The following is a 16,119-nucleotide window of genomic DNA, read 5'->3' on the forward strand; positions in this document are numbered from 1 at the left end:
CGATCAGTCATGAGATTAAATTTTAATTTCATACTCCTGCTCTTAGTTTTTTTGTTAAAACACATTTGCATGTAAACACATCCTCATCACTCATTTGTTTATGTCACGCCACATTTAGACGTTCAGGATGAACAATATTTACATCTCTGACGTGAAACAGTGAGTGTTATTGTTCTTGTCATATTTCATTACGTTTCATTCAGTCTTATTCATCTGTTAGTTTTGTGCAACAGTAAAAGTTACACTTCTCAACATGAGTTTTTCTCTGGCTGTAACTCAGAGATTATAAAACACATTTATTAAAGATGAAAAGCAGTGAGAAAAACGATCATGAGATGATTGCATTTGCATTGATGATTGCATGATTGCATCACTGCATTTCGTTGCCTTGTACTTGTACTTGTGTAATGACAATAAAGTTGAATCTAATCTAATCTAATTATTATATATTGATGATGATACAATCTTGTAGTGCTTGGAGAAATAGTTACGTTTTGGGGCCAGGGAAATATACACAATAGACCGATCAGGCATAACATTATGACCTAATGATAACATTATGAATATGTCCTAATATTGTGTTGGTCCCCCTTTTGCTGCCAAAACCCTTTTTTTTTGGAGGCCAAGTCAACGCCTCAAACTCGTTGTTGTGCTCCTCAAACCATTCCTGAAGCATTTGTGCTTTGTGGCGGCGCATTATCTGCTGAAAGAGCCACAGAGCCACATGAAAGGGTGTACATGGTCTCAACAATACTTAGATAGGTGGTGCGTGTCAAAGTAACATCCACATGGATGGAGGACCCAAGGTTTCCCAGCAGAACATTGCCCAAAGCAACGCCTTCTTCCCATAGTGCACCTGGTGCCATGTGTTCCCCAGGTAAGCCACGAACACACACACACACACACACACACACACACACACACACACACACACACGCACACACACGCACACACACCCCGCCATCTTCCCATAGTGCAGGGCAAGAATTGACACTATTGTCCAAATAGAACTAGAGCAGACGACGCCACCCCATTTCTGTGAACGGAGAAATTCAGACCCAAGATAGGGCACACAGGTTCTTTACCACTAATAATCAAGAGACGTGGATATGAATACAAAAATATCTTTATTTCACAACAATTAGTTAAAATGTGGAAAACTGTTGACCAAACGAGAAAAATTAAATAAAAGACTTTCAGGCTGAGGCTTACCAGTAGGGCGGCTAGCTGGACAGTGAGTATCTTAAGACACAACTCTCACCCAATTATGCTCCGCACAAACACTCACACTGCACGCACACAGACTCAGTGAGGGAGACACAGTTGTCAAATGGCAAACACACTCTTAGAGAAACACCTTCACCACAGGGCAAAAGCAGCTCACTTCCCTCACTGGGGCCTTCAGCACCTGAAATAAACAAAGAAATATATTTTTTTTTTTTACAAAAACACAATTACTCTGACACACTCTCAATTCACAACTTGCATTGGAATAAATTCAAACCATGAAGGAGGACAAAAATAAAAAAAATTCTGGCCACAGAGGTCAGCCAGAGATGTAGAGATGCTCAGACAGGTTCACATCAAAAGGCTTATGGACCTGGACATAGCAGGAGCAGCAATGTGTTAAAGAAAACAACAAAAGGAAAAATGGAGCAAACAATACAAATGAACACCAAATAATCGGGTTTCAAATTAAATCACATGAAATATATAACAAAAAAAATAACAATATTTAATGAAAAACAAAAACGTAACAGAGCTGCAGGGGCTCAATAAATACTCAAATCAAAACATTAAACGAAACAAAAAGTCACTGGATCTTCCCAGGTACGAGAGCTCACTCGACTTTCCTTGGAAGACCGCAGAACAAAATAACCACGCAGCTGGTGGCATTATAACAATCAGAAGGGCTAAACGTGCACTCTTAACAGTACATCTCTCTCTTCATGACGGCTCAGACTAGCCACCCTTCATGTCAGCCACCAGCATGAGTGTGAAACAAACTGAACAAAACAGTAAAGAAAACAGAAGTCCAACGAAAACCGCCACGGGAAAACAGCAGTGCAGGTCCTAACGGGGTCTACGGAGCATTTGCTCTGCAGTCCTCAGTGACAAAGTGCTCACGAGCAGTCTCTCCACTAAAATAGCTCATAAAATCAGTTAAAAACACCCAACCCCATGACACTCAAGGGACTAGATATACATACCCGGAACGCTAACATTCAGCGCTAGATCGCTAACGGACGGGTTCAGTTACTCGCAGCTTTATCTGTATTTGACGAAGACGAACTGCAAATATGCAGGTGCTCCATAAGAGCGCATGCAGGCTGCAATACGAGCGAAGCATAAATTACTGTGAATCACGACACAGACATTTAGTCCATTGGGATTAACGTACCTGGGGTGAAAGCCAGCCTGTACCCAGCAGCACATCCTGGCCATAACCTGGCTATAACACAGTATACACATTTAACTGGTGCCTAAACACCGGCAACAGCGTTAGCCAAACAGCTAGGTACATACCTCCCGCACGCACCCACACACGACGACGATGCCAATTAGAATTTTGAGTATTTTGAACTCAACTAAATACATTTAAACCACTTAACTTAGTGATTGCAATCAGGATGAGAAGAAACCAGCATGACAAAAAAAACTAAGATTTCTGGAACAAATCGTCTACCATGCTAGCCTGGTTAAAACCAGACCATTCTCAGTAGTAACTGAGTTATGGTCTGGCAGAGCTTCATAGACAAATCATTTCCAAAGGGGCGTCACCAACGGACATCGCTCAAATGCCTCTGGGTGCAATTGGATAGACCTAAAACCAATCAGAGCGATGAAGGAGATTAAGTATGATGTTGTTCTTCGAGTGTTGTTCTTTGCTCGGTTTTAACGGAAAGCAAAAGTTTAAATCGCTTAAAACAGACGCGATAGCTGATTCGAATGAGTGATGATCCACGGCGCGGCATCCATCTTTGTAATGTATAGGGTTGGGCATCGAGAACCAGTTCCAACTTGGAACCGTTTAAAAAATAACGATGCCATTGGAATCGTTTAGAAATTTTGTTTTCGATTCCGATCATCGGTTCTCTGTGTACACTATGAGTACTAGTAGGCGCTCATGCCTACTATAATAACTCGCACTGTTGTCATTGCACCCAGGATAAGCACACACACACGCACCATTTGGAGAAATCAAGCTCAATAGAAAAAAAACGCGATTCTCGTCTTTTCTATAACGTATATGATAAGAAATAATACTAATAATATAACCTCCTTAAGTGAATATTGTGTACCGGTTGTCATGACAATATTGCACGAGGCTACTGCGGCTTGGAGTGCGCACACACATGAACACGCGCATTTGAACAACAGCTGGGTGAGTAAAAGATGGCTTTATTTTCATTTCAGGGTGAACTAACATTATCCCACCTCGTCATAATCAGGTAGTGTAATAACAAAGCCCTTGACCAAATTGCGAATTGTGGTGAACAACAACGTTACTGAAATTATTTTTCCCCCTCGTAGATAAATGTAGCTATACGCAAATTGCCCACGCTAGTAGCAGTCCTAATATGACTGCTGTTAATGCTATTGCTCAACCGGGACTCGGTGTGAAACTCCATTCACCTTTGCAGCAAAGCAAGTGAAAATGCCAGCGGAGAAAGTCCCAAAACTAAAACTCATTATTTAATCAAAATACAATTTTCCTCTGTGAAATGAGCCTGTGACATGTTGTGACTCCACCCCTCAAAGAATCGGAATCGAGAATCGAAAAGAACCGGAATCGAAACTAAGAATCGGAATCGGAATCGGAATCAGAATCGTTCAAATCAAAACGATGCCCAACCCTAGTAATGTACAAAATCTGCTTCACCGTCGATGCGCTGTCGTCATCGTGTAAAGCCCGCCACAACGTTTCTGATTGGTGGCGTGATTTTGACTGATTAGAAATGGGCTTGAATGGGCTCTTTGCCAGACTACTTGCAGAGCAAATCTAAATTTGCTGGAAGTTGTCTGGGTTTTCTCAGGCTACTACCATGCCTTTAAGAGGTTGAAAGGCAAAAATTCCTGAGTGATGGATTCTCCCAATTCTCGCCTTTGAATGATCTCATGTACCCAAAATCTTTTTCTTCTGTGTCTTTGCAGAACATATAAAGCAGCAGGTTGTGTACGTCCACTTCCATTATTTAGAATAAACTGATGTTAGGCTAGTATGGATGTGAATATAGTTATCCTTGCAGACTAGTCATAGTTATCATTATTGGTGTGAATGGGCCTTAAAACAGTTTGATAGTCCAGTCAGGATGTTTAATCACTATTCATTGACCACCAGATGATGCTTGAGAGCAAGCGAGATGCTTGAGAGCAAGTGAGATGACCTCTGACCTCTGTCATTGTTGCTGGTCTCTTCTGGGATTTTCTTCCTGGAGAATGTCTTATGCGCCTGACTCTATCTTCCTTCTCCTTGTCTTTTTTTGTATAATTCATTAATGATACACGTTTTTTTTTTTTTTCATTAGTGAATTTTACATCTGTTTTCTTCCCTTCAGAGATCATCACATAAACACAGTAGTGTTTATGCAGACACTGCTTGTCTTCATTAGGGGTGAAGAACCAAGTGCAATTTTGCATCAATATCCAACCCGTTCTGACTCCCAAGGTGTCAAAATCTGAAGCATAGTCAAGTGCCTTCCGCACCACAATGAAGACGCTAAAGGCACCCCTAGGTGTCACAATATCGACACACAGGGTACTCCATTGATTTCAATGAGAAACCTTTGGCATCATATACAGACAAGTTGTGTCATGAGAATGTTATCGTCATGATGAAATTATATTGGGTTATGATTTTTCCATTATGACATGTTGGAGTGTGATTCTCAATGTAATCAGCCAGCATAACATTACTATTATTTACATTTATTTTATTTATGCTATTTAGACACGTTTGAACATGTAACCCAACCCCATCCCATCCCTAAACCTATTCATTTGTGTATTATATGATATAAAATACAGGGTATAACAGGCAGATACGACTGCAGGCACAATTTATTCAAAAAGTAGAAATATTCCAAGTGTCCCGAGGCCAAACGATTGATTTGTGTGAAGGAAATCCCCAAAAGCGATCAGGGTCTCCATCCACCGAAGATCATCCACACACAACGTTACGTCAGATTTCATAGTGAAATTGCATTGGCTCTCGTATGTCGTAAAGAGTCGTGTGTATTATTTGAATGAGATATGAGTGTGTGTGTGTGTGTGTGTGTGTGTGTGTGTGTGTTCACGGAGCGGCGGGATCATCATTTCAGCGATTAAAACATTAGGATCAACTCTGTTCTTCAAATTAAGATATCGTATGACTTCAGAAGACTTGGAAACTGTTTTTGGTCAGGGTTGCAATATCTTGGATCATCATCAAGCACTTCAGGACCAGTTTCCCATGTAACCCCTCATTTAATGTAGATTAGTACTTTTTCATCAATTCTGTAAGAGTCGGTTTTGGTGCTAAGACAAAAGCTGAGATACATACCTCAGCAATTGAACAATAAAAGTCACTAATCTTGAGGAAAAGATCTCACAGAAACTGTGACAACACCCTGACAAACATTCCTCCCCCCTCCCCATTTTGCCCTCTCCTTGTCCTGGTTTCAAGTCACCAAATGCAGATATATCAGTGATGATGTTATTTGTAAATTTATTGTTTTATCCTTTTCATGTTTGATGTCTTTTTAAAGGTCTCAGTGCGAATGGTAAAATGGTCTCAGTTTCACTGCAGTCACTGGTAGTATTAGAAAGATTGGAAAACGTCTCAGGTTACGAATGTAACCATTGTTCCCTGAGAACAGGGAACGAGACGCTGCGTCAGTTTGACGCTACGGGGAACGCCTCCAGCGTGACTGGTGCCTGAAATCACATTGAACCACGTCAATCCTATTGACCGGCGACAGCCTATGATGTCATCAAGGTGCGACCAGGAAGTATATAAGGGCGCCTTGCCAACATGACAGTATCTATCGTCTGAAGGGACTGTTTTTCGGCAGGCAGGCCCTGCGGCATGGCAAAGCGACGCAGCGTCTCGTTCCCTGTTCTCAGGGAACAATGGTTACATTCGTAACCTGAGACGTTCCCTTTCGAAAGGGAACTCGCGCTGCGTCAGTTTGACGCTACGGTGAACGATATACCCACGCCGCCATGCCGACGGGAGTGCATGCCCAATGGCAGTGACAACTGTCAAGACAAGCAAATTCTGCTGAAATGCCTGAACCACTCCCCTTCTGGTCACGTTAGGCTGTCAGTGACAGCGCTCCCTACGGTCAAAGCCCAAGCTTATCGCCTGAGAAGGAAACCTTCACACACATGAGTTCCCTCCCAGGCCTTGCTCGAAGGCCTGGAACCAACCCATTCGACTCAGAAGGGGTTCCTTTAAGGGAGCGTGGCAAGGGAACTACGAGGGAACCCTATGCCAGTCATTATTCGGGAGATTATCACCGAATACCACCAGGGAGACCTGACCAGGTGACCCAGTCTAGTATGGGACATGTAATACGGTCAACCCTGTCTGTACAGTACAGAGCCTCTGGTACTCGTCTCCGAAGAGAAATCCCGCTAGGGTGCTGCAAAAAAGGGCAGCGTCACCGACTAGCCGGATCTCAGAGACGGGTTATCCCGGAGAGCAGCGCTCAGCAAAGTGCTTTCAAACCCTTGCTAGCGAGGGGAGTTAAGCCGCTCGATCCTCGGATCTACCAAGCACTTATTTTAAAACGTGCTCAGGAGGCCAAAGGCCTTACAGGCTGAACGTATCGGGAGGGCCCCTCGGGACCTACCACCAACAGATCAGCGCCAAGCGGCCGTAAGCTCATAACAGACCCTCGTTTGAGAGGAGCTCATAAGCCTGCCTGGTAGGCAACCATGCCGTAGGCACACTATGAAGGTCCCGTCCTGTCGGGACCGCATAGCCGCAGTGACACCTCGTCGTGCTAGGGTAAAACACCGCCTACAGGTCTCGCAACCGGCCAGAGACCGGCGCCTGATAGCGGGTGGCCACTAGCTGTCAGCATAAAGCCAGTTGTGTGTTCCCGTCTGGGGAACTCGTCCCCCAGGGAGGCCGAGAGAGGCCTCCACCTGGTAACCTGATAGACTGCTTGCGCATCCAAAGCAGCGCTCGTCCTCAGGAAGGCCAAACGGGCCTGATACCTGATCGCAGTCGTGTTAGCCCTCGAGGTAGCTGGGAAGACCATGGACTCGCTTATCAGGGAGGCCAAGCGGGCCTACCAACTGCAGGACATCGGGCACTCACAGCCAAGCTGAATGTGCTACTCATAGCACTTCAAGCTCACCACAGCGGCTGGGGACCGGGAGCTCGCTTTCAGGGAGATACCATGCCTACCACCTGATAGCAAAACGTGCCACTCGTAGCACTTTACGCTCACCACAGCGGCCGGGGAGCCGGTCTCTGCTCAGTGACTGGACTTATCCAGGAACCACGAGACCAGAGCGTGCCCTCAGAGGAGGCCACGTGGGCCTACTACTCCAGTTGCAGCTTTGCCTGATAGCAGCCCACACTACGATACGTTACCTAAACTGGAGACCGGGGAACGATTCCAGGGAGGCGCAATGCCTCCACCTGGTAGCAGAGCATGCCGTCCGTCGTGCTTCGCTAACCGTCTCGCTCTCGCGCCTGAGAAACGGGGGCTCGTTTTCAGGGAGGCAATAGTGCCTATCATCTGATAGCAGAGCACGCCACGCCTAGCGTTTCGTTTCGCTAGTCGTCTCAGCGCCTGAGAATCGGGAGCTCTCTTTCAGGGAGGCAACCGTGCCTACCAACTGAAAGCAGAACGTGCTACTCGTTGCACTTCACGCTCATTGCCATAGTGACTGGGAACCGGGAGCTTGCCCTCAGGGAGGCCACAATGCCTACCAACCTGATAGCGGAGCATGCTACTCGTAGCACTTCACGTGCCACAGTCGACCGGAAGCCGGGAGCTCGCCCTCATGGAGGCAACCGTGCCTACCAACTGATAGCAGGACATGCTACTCGTAGCATTCCGTGCTCATACCACGGCGACCGGGAACCGAGAGCTCGTCGTCAGGGAGGCCACAGTGCCTACCAACCAACGGCAGAGCGTGTTTATCCATAGCGCTCCATGCTCATTACCACAGCGACCGGGAACCGTGAGCTCATCGTCAGGGAGGCCACCGTGCCTACCACCTGATAGCAGAAAGTGCTACTCAAAGTACTGCATGCTCACCGCCACAGTGGCTGGGAACCGGGAGTTTGCCTCCAGGGAGGTCACTCAGGGAGGCCGGATGAGGCCTACTACCTACTAGCACTCGTGCTAGCCATCCAGTGACTGGGGCCCAGGGACGCCATCCGCAGAGGAGGTCAAGTGGGCCTGCTTACCCCACAGCAGGCCCATAGGGAGGCCCAGTAGCGCCTACCACCTATTTAGCAGCTCGTACCAGCCGTCGAGGGACTTAATGTCTATGGTGCCCCCTCAGGGGAGACCAGGTGGTGCCAGGGAGGCCAGACAGGGCCTGCCTGGCAGGACCTACCCCCCCGAATAGGGGGTCTGCAGATTCCAAGAATCCTGCCATGACTTTCCAAGAAGGCTGGCTGCTGCTACCTGGGCTGACGGCAGCTGTCTGCTGCTGACGAAGGCCTGGAAATCCAGTTAACACCTGGGGACTCATCCCCAGGGCCAATGACGGGTCACTGCTGACGTCGACACCAGTGGAGAAGAGCCTCCGAGGCCCACTCGTGGGCCATAGTGTCGGGACTTTCCTGCAAGGAGGCCGGTTAACGCCTACTACCTGTCCTGAAGTCCTACTGCCCAGACCGTCCAAGCTGGCCACTCAAAGCCAGCTGTCTCCTATGCCCGCACCTGGGGCTGGCTCCATCCCAGAGGCAGCCAGGGACAACCTGCTCCGCCGTGTCCTAGGGCCCCCAGGACGGTGCAGTCTCTTGGACAGTGCCTACAAACATGGACCTAATCACATTGCCAACAGCAGTGTACTCAGCAGAAGTGCTTAAGCAAAGACCCTCTAAAGCGAGGGGAGTACAACTTACGTCACCTGCATCGGGGCGGCTGCTTCCATGCAGCGGCCAACCTTGATTGCGAGGGCGTCAGCCATTGGCAATGCTCGGGCCTCAGGGGAGCATCCGACCAAGCTGTATTGACAGAGGATTATCCGATGTTCAGCTCGACCCGGGCCCTAAAGGAGATGGAGCAGAGACATAAAGCAAGGGAACAATATCACAGAAATGTGAAATCCACCGGCCGTACCATCCTCCAGGAAAAGGCCGGGGGCCGCCAGCAGATGGCGGCCACCAAGCTCCGAAAGGCGGAAAGCAGCGGATAAAGTCTAATCGCCACTGGCGAAAAAAGATGCTTAGTCCTACCCCACGACCACTGGTGAAGTCGCTGTCTCCTGCACCACCTCGACTGCATTACTTGCGACCCCAGAACGCAGAAAAAGGGGGCGGGCCTTGGCCGGACGACTCTGAAACAGAGGAGGCTGAAACAAGGATGCACAAACAACGCCATGTTCTTATATAAAAAGACAGGCCAGGGGCGAACAACTTCATTAAAAGGAAACGCCCCCATCCTTGACAAAGCCTAGGCCAAGTGTTGCGACATAAGTCCGCACTAGATCCATTCAGGGTCCGAGAAAGAAATATTATCACCTCTAATATACAAAATGAGGCCCCAAAACCCTTTTCCCAAAGCCCCGCAGAGCTGGGCGCAGATCTCACTACAGCTTGTGCATTAGTGCATGCCCGGTCTTCAGCTACTTCCCACTTTACGCTAGGAAAAAACACAGCTCACCTCTTACACTACAAGCCCTCGGGCAAGAGCGCGATTCAGTTACCCACATAGTGGGGGAAAACATAGCACGGAGAGGCAGCAGACTCTACTAGCAGAAAGTGAGGTATTCACACACAACCACATAATGTTGCAAAGAAGATCGTTCTTAGCTTACTCACGGGGAGCTGCAGGCCCTGCGAAGATCCAGCGGTGATCCAAATTTCCCCAGAAACCCTCTCAGGCGAGCGAAGGTATAGGAGTTCTGAAAAACATAGTTTTGAAAATGTTTCACCCTCAGAGAGGGGGACTCACCGATCGCTCCCAGCGGTGCTTCCAGCCAGCCACAAGGCTAGTATCCGCCCGCCATCCTGAGGGGGGCGCTTTCACCAAACAAGCCAGGCGAGCCGGCAGAATCTTACATTTTCTGCTCATCATAGGCCACCGGCCTGATGTAAAAGCGCCCGGGGGAAAAACCAGAGGAAGGGAAAAAAGGCAGCGTTCATCTCCGCACTCCTCGGGGGGTGGAGTCTGCTGCCTGCGCTGGTTCCGGTTACCAGCCCCGGCTTCCTTCCTCTTCCTGTCGCGGGTGTCCCGCCTCCCCTGCGCCCCAGTCCTCCGCGGTGGGGCGCTCGAGAGGCGACGCTGGCTCGCTATTCCCGTCTCCAGCCCTCAGACTGGGACGGGCCGGGGACACCCGACTGCCTGGGCGCGGTCCCGGACCTCAGCGGAATGCATGTCCTGAATGCCGCCGAGCGCGCCTTCGCCTCTCCGAACTTTCCCACCACCGCCTCTACGGAGGTGCCGAAAAGTTCAGATGGCGAAACCGGGGCATCAGGGAGAAAGGATTTTTTCCTTCTCCCTGATGTCCAAACGGTTTAACCACAGATGTCTCTCCGTGGCCACCCTCGCCGCCATCGGCGCTATTTCTGTACGGTGGCCCGGAGAGCGAAAACCGCGGTCCGGCGCGACTCGACTACCGCCTCAGGGGTCCCTCCCCCCTGATCGAGGTCCCTCAGCAGGTCCGCCTGCAACACAGCCTGCAACACAGCTGTGGTGTGCAAAGCCGCTGCAGCGCGACCCACTGACATGTACGCCCTGCCATTCAGGCGTTTAGACCGGCAGGGTGGGAGCCACAGTGTCGCCGGCCGCCCAGAGGCGAGATAAACATAACATCTCGTCCACGGGCGGCATCGACACATACCCAGCCAGGCAGTCCCTCGACATCAGCGACATCTAGCTCGCCGATGTCGACAGATGCGGGGCCGAGTATGGTTTCTTCCATTCCCTCGAGATCTGCTGATGGAGATCTGGAAGGAATGGAAGACTCCCAGGAGTTGGAAGGTCATGGGCGGAGAGAAACCGATCGTCCGAACTGTTTGGACACTCAGCCTTTCTCCTCACGCGCCGCAAAGGCAGCTGCAGTCTACCCGCAGCGCGTTCCATGACCTCCAGCAACTCCCGTACATGGGACAGGATGGTAAGAAAAGCTTCAGCATTTTTAACTGACTCACCCATCCTCTGCTCGAGTGGAAGAGCAGCAGACGAGGAGGAGGAACATAAATCCAGCTCCTTCCTCCGAGGTCCGCCTCTCGCGATCTGGATCGTCCTCAAGAACCATAACTGTCTCCAAGCGACGAGCCCGATCCATCTGGGAAGCGCTTTTGGTATTTAGACGCCGCTCAGCCTCAGCTCGAGCGTGGCCGTTCCCAGATGCTGAAACCTCTCCCCTCGAGAAGAGGTCCCACCGAGAGCGGAGCGTTTCCAGAGGACAACGCTCACAAATACTTTCACAAGTACTTTCACAAGAGGTTCGCAAACCTCTCATGCATGCTCTTCTCCCAGACAGTAAACGCAAAGTGTGTGTGTATCCAAAGCGCAAGATACACATTCAAAACACACCTGCAGAAGTGGCGTTCTCAGCACACTTCATTGTTATCCTTCTTGTAGACGTTTCACGTGAAGACAGGCAAAACAGTCCCTGAAGACGAAAAGATACTGTCATGTTGGCAAGGCGCCCTTATATACTTCCTGGTCGCACCTTGATGACATCATAGGCTGTCGCCGGTCAATAGGATTGACGTGGTTCAATGTGATTTCAGGCACCAGTCACGCTGGAGGCGTTCCCCGTAGCGTCAAACTGACGCAGCGCGAGTTCCCTTTCGAAAGGGAACTAATGAGAATTCAGTTCTCCTTTGAGTAGTCTCTTCAAAGATATCTGATCCACTCCCCCAAAACCAGGAAATTTTATTTCTGTACTCAAGAGAGCTCTGTAAATTAAAACCTTGAATTCTGAGGAAAATGTCCAGTTACATTTGTTAATTTGCTTTGCTGCAACAACGCGACAAAGAAAAAGAACAAATGGTCACGTTAACTTGTGAATGAAATCTTGTGAATAGAGTGAGCTAAAATAACATTGAAACGATCTCACTGGAATCCTTTGTGTGTAAAATGTGAAGGTGGACAAAACTGGTTCAGGTCTGATGTCACAATTATAAATGTCTTATAAAATATAGCGTTTTACTATGGTCTTACTTCAGACTTTGCAATCACAGCACTTTTGTGTGTTTATTAATGTCTCAGAAGAGACTGAGAAAATTAACAGACCAAAGATAATCTTTGGCTTTCTCCATCAGACCTGTGTTTGTCAAACCTTCCTTTTCATATGCAAATAGATTCTCCAAAGAATGCAATTGATAACTTCTCAGCCTAAAACAAGAAAATTGTGCCCAATTCTATATTGTGTAGTCACAAAAATCTTTGAATTGAGCAATAATTTGATCTGTGCTCTCAGTGTTTGCAGTTTATTGAGTGTTCACAGCAACTAAGTTTATAACTGCCGTCCAGTTTGGTCTTATTGCTGTGCACCCAATGATCAGGCCAGCACAGCAGCAGCTGCAGGGCCAATCTAAAGATCAGTGAGATGATAACAGATTATTCTGGACAAATGACTCAGCAGAGATCCTCTTGAGACCAGCAAATAAAATTATTATTTAATTCATACTATTTTAATATAATATGATTTATATTATGATTATAATGTAAATTATATTATAAATGCCAGAAATGGTTTTAATCTCAGGATTATTCTGCATTATTTAGAAGAGGAAAGAAGGTTGGGAAAGTATGAGAAGGATTAGAATGTAGAAAGAGGGGATGTGCAAGTAGGGAGGCAAGAGCATTATTAGTGTTGAAATGATGGGAAGGAGAATATAAATGGTTAAGGACAGAATTGTGAAGGAAGAAACTGAAGAGGGGAAAAACCTAAAGAGAAAGAGCTTCTGTACCCTCTATTTGTGCAATAATTTAAATGAGAAAAATTACAATGCCCAGTTAAATGAGTAACCTGATTGTTGTAACTTGAATAGGTTGAATTCAGGCAAGGCCTAATAATTTACATTTCATTGATCTCAACCCAATGAGAAAGGGGAGGTACAAGTTTTCCATTGCAAAGAAACTCGCAAGTGTTAGCAAATTCCTCTCTGGGAGCAGCAGATTACATGGAACCTGATTGGGGAAGTCATTTTACTGGGAATGTAATTAAAGTTGTGTGTTATGTTAACTTGAGGCATTCACTCTACAGGGTGTTATTCGGTGTACAATCTATCTAGATCCCACACACCTTCTACCTAGTTTTAGTTTATATTCTCAGGCTAGGTAAAGCAGGTCAAATCCTTAACTAGATCATAAATATAAATTTATACTTACTCTCTAGAAGAACAGACCCCCTCCGTGTCTGGTTCAGATCAACTCGTTTAGAAAGCAGAGACGTGGCAAACGTTTTCTTTTATAAATCAATTATAAGTAGATTTATTTTTCCATTAACAAAAGTTTTACATACAATCAATAAAAGTAACAAAAAGAAAAGTTTTAAGTTTCAAAACGTCAGTACACAAAAGTCACCAGCAGATGTTAGGCTCGCATCATCAAGCAATGGAGAAGCAGCTGTCGCTCTCAGCTTCTGATGGTTATACAGAGATCATGACCTTATATACTTTTTAATCATCACACCTCTTCATTACATATTCAATCACATAGGTACAGTTCATCCAATCCCAGATTTTGAACCATTGTCAACTCCCTCAATTCCTTCAACACTTTAGTATATAATGCTCTGTATTCTTTCATTCTTCTTCTTCTGGCTTGGATCCTTAATCTCCTCCTTCGTCTCGTCTGCAAGATATCATCCTGGGTAAAACCTATTTCTTCGTTTAATACTTTGTTACATGCTTGCATGCTTATACAGGTTACATTTCATTTGCTTGTTCTTTTTACATGAATAAATGACCTTCATACATATGGCTCACTGTCTTTCTTTATCTCTTCAATAAAACATATTTTACAAAACATGTCTTAGTGTGGTTTTTACACCAACCCTAATAAAATACTTTTTACCAAACAATGTCTCTTGAGCTTTTACTATAAAACCAAATAAAGCATTTTTACAAAAAGTCTTTGCTTCCGTGTCTTTACTATAAAACCAAATAAAACATTTTTACAGAAAGTCTTGTGTCCTGTATTCACTTGAACCAAAGCTAAACATTTGTACAACATTATGTTTCTGTGTTTTCCCATGCTTACAAAGTCATTTATGAAAGTTGTATAAGAAAAACCTTCTTTAGGCTTTTCGGCCTTATAAACAGCTTATACATAAAAGTTGTGAAAAATAAAAACTTCTTATAAAAGTTTCTCGGCCACATAAACAACTCTTTACTTCACTTTGCTATTTCTATTCTACTTGTGGCTCTTATAAAGTCCACGATAAAGGTTCTCTATAAAACCTCCACTATATTTTCTGTAAGACTCTTATAAAGTCTGACATAAAGGTTCTCTATAAAACTATATTTTCTATATAGTTTCAACATCATAAAACCATGCATAACATACTTGTGTGGTTAACATATGCCTCTTTACATTTGGCATTATTCTTGGTTACATATTGGGAGTAAGACCTCTTTATATTAGGCCTTATCCCTGGATATATATTGGGAATAAAAGAATCAATTTCATCATTATTCTAACATGCCCCTCATGCAAATTTTAGTCTTTTATTTCCAAATCAAGGTAATTCACATAACACTTCATTCGCTTGTCATATCTGGTAAATTGAGCATAAACCTGTCCAGTTTCAGTATAAACATTCCTTTGAGATATGTTCATATACTTCTCTACCCAGGGCCTTTTATTTATTGGTCTGATCGATTCACTACCTATTATTTTTCCGTTAATTCGGGTTGTGGAAGGCCAATTTCTTGTACTCTGCTTAATTACTGTTAAGTATGCTCCAAATCTAACTCGCATCCATCTACCATTAGTTATCTCATGTGGACATGCCCCAATTAACTGCCCATCAGGAGCTTCACAGATAAATGCGCGGCTCTTTCCATTACTCATACAGGTTTGGCACCAGCTGAATGTCGGAATTAGAGCCTCCGGTATCACTACCTTGCCCCGAGCCACTCTCACTCTCCCGGAGTCCTGAGGGGTCAATTGGGGATTGGCCTTCGGCCTCTCTCTCAATCGGAGGTCCTTCATCTCTTTGAGCTACAAGATAAAATATTCCATTGTGTTTAATCACTCTCAAATCACTGCCCCTTCCTTTTGCATGTAACACATGTACAAACAATTGGTCTTCCTTCCTCCAGAGTCTATGAGCTAACCGATCGCTATACACTTCTTTCGCCACTGGGTGGAGCTCCATGAACATATATTTCAATTTATCCATCATTTCCACATTTATCATTTCTACCAGCTCAAATATATCAAAACAGTACTCCATAACATCTTGTTCATTGTACCATATCACTGTGTTGGTTTTAGTAAAACATGCATTGCATAGGCTTCCCATTGACAGAAGAACCTCATTATCCGTCCACAACATTTCATGGCATTTCATACATTCATCTTCCTTAGTTATTATCCAGCAATCTCGGTGTCTTGTAATTATATGGCCTGTGATGCTCCTCTTTAGCTCCTATAAACAAAATCCAACCTTCCTTTTAATTTCTATATCTTTCCTTTTTTTTTATTTTATTTTTTTATAGTATCCTCTATATAAAATATAAAATTGTAATTTTACCATTGTCCCGAAATCATCGAGTGTGTCCAAAGTACTGTCTGGTTCCCCCAAGTTCCTCATTCTGCTATCAGCCATCTTTTGGGATTTCTGTTCCTTTGAACCTTTATGCTATCTCTATTTTTCTACACCCTGCTCAGGCTTCTTATAGGTCTCGCCACACCTACATTTCCCTGGGGAGTGTCCCCAGGCTAGGGAGCCAAACTGTTCGACCTTGACCTCGTCTGG

The 16,119-nt window shown here is 45.7% G+C and overlaps 1 protein-coding gene across 1 annotated transcript in view; it reads left to right on the forward strand.

Moving 5' to 3' along the window:
• Positions 1-16,119, forward strand: part of LOC307120795 (C-type mannose receptor 2-like) — a 313,286-nt gene that overhangs the window by 247,503 nt on the left and 49,664 nt on the right. The gene's annotated exons all lie outside the window — the stretch shown is intronic.

This window comes from Gobio gobio (genome assembly GCF_949357685.1).
Source record: "Gobio gobio genome assembly, chromosome: 2".
Taxonomy (NCBI): Eukaryota; Metazoa; Chordata; class Actinopteri; order Cypriniformes; family Gobionidae; genus Gobio; species Gobio gobio.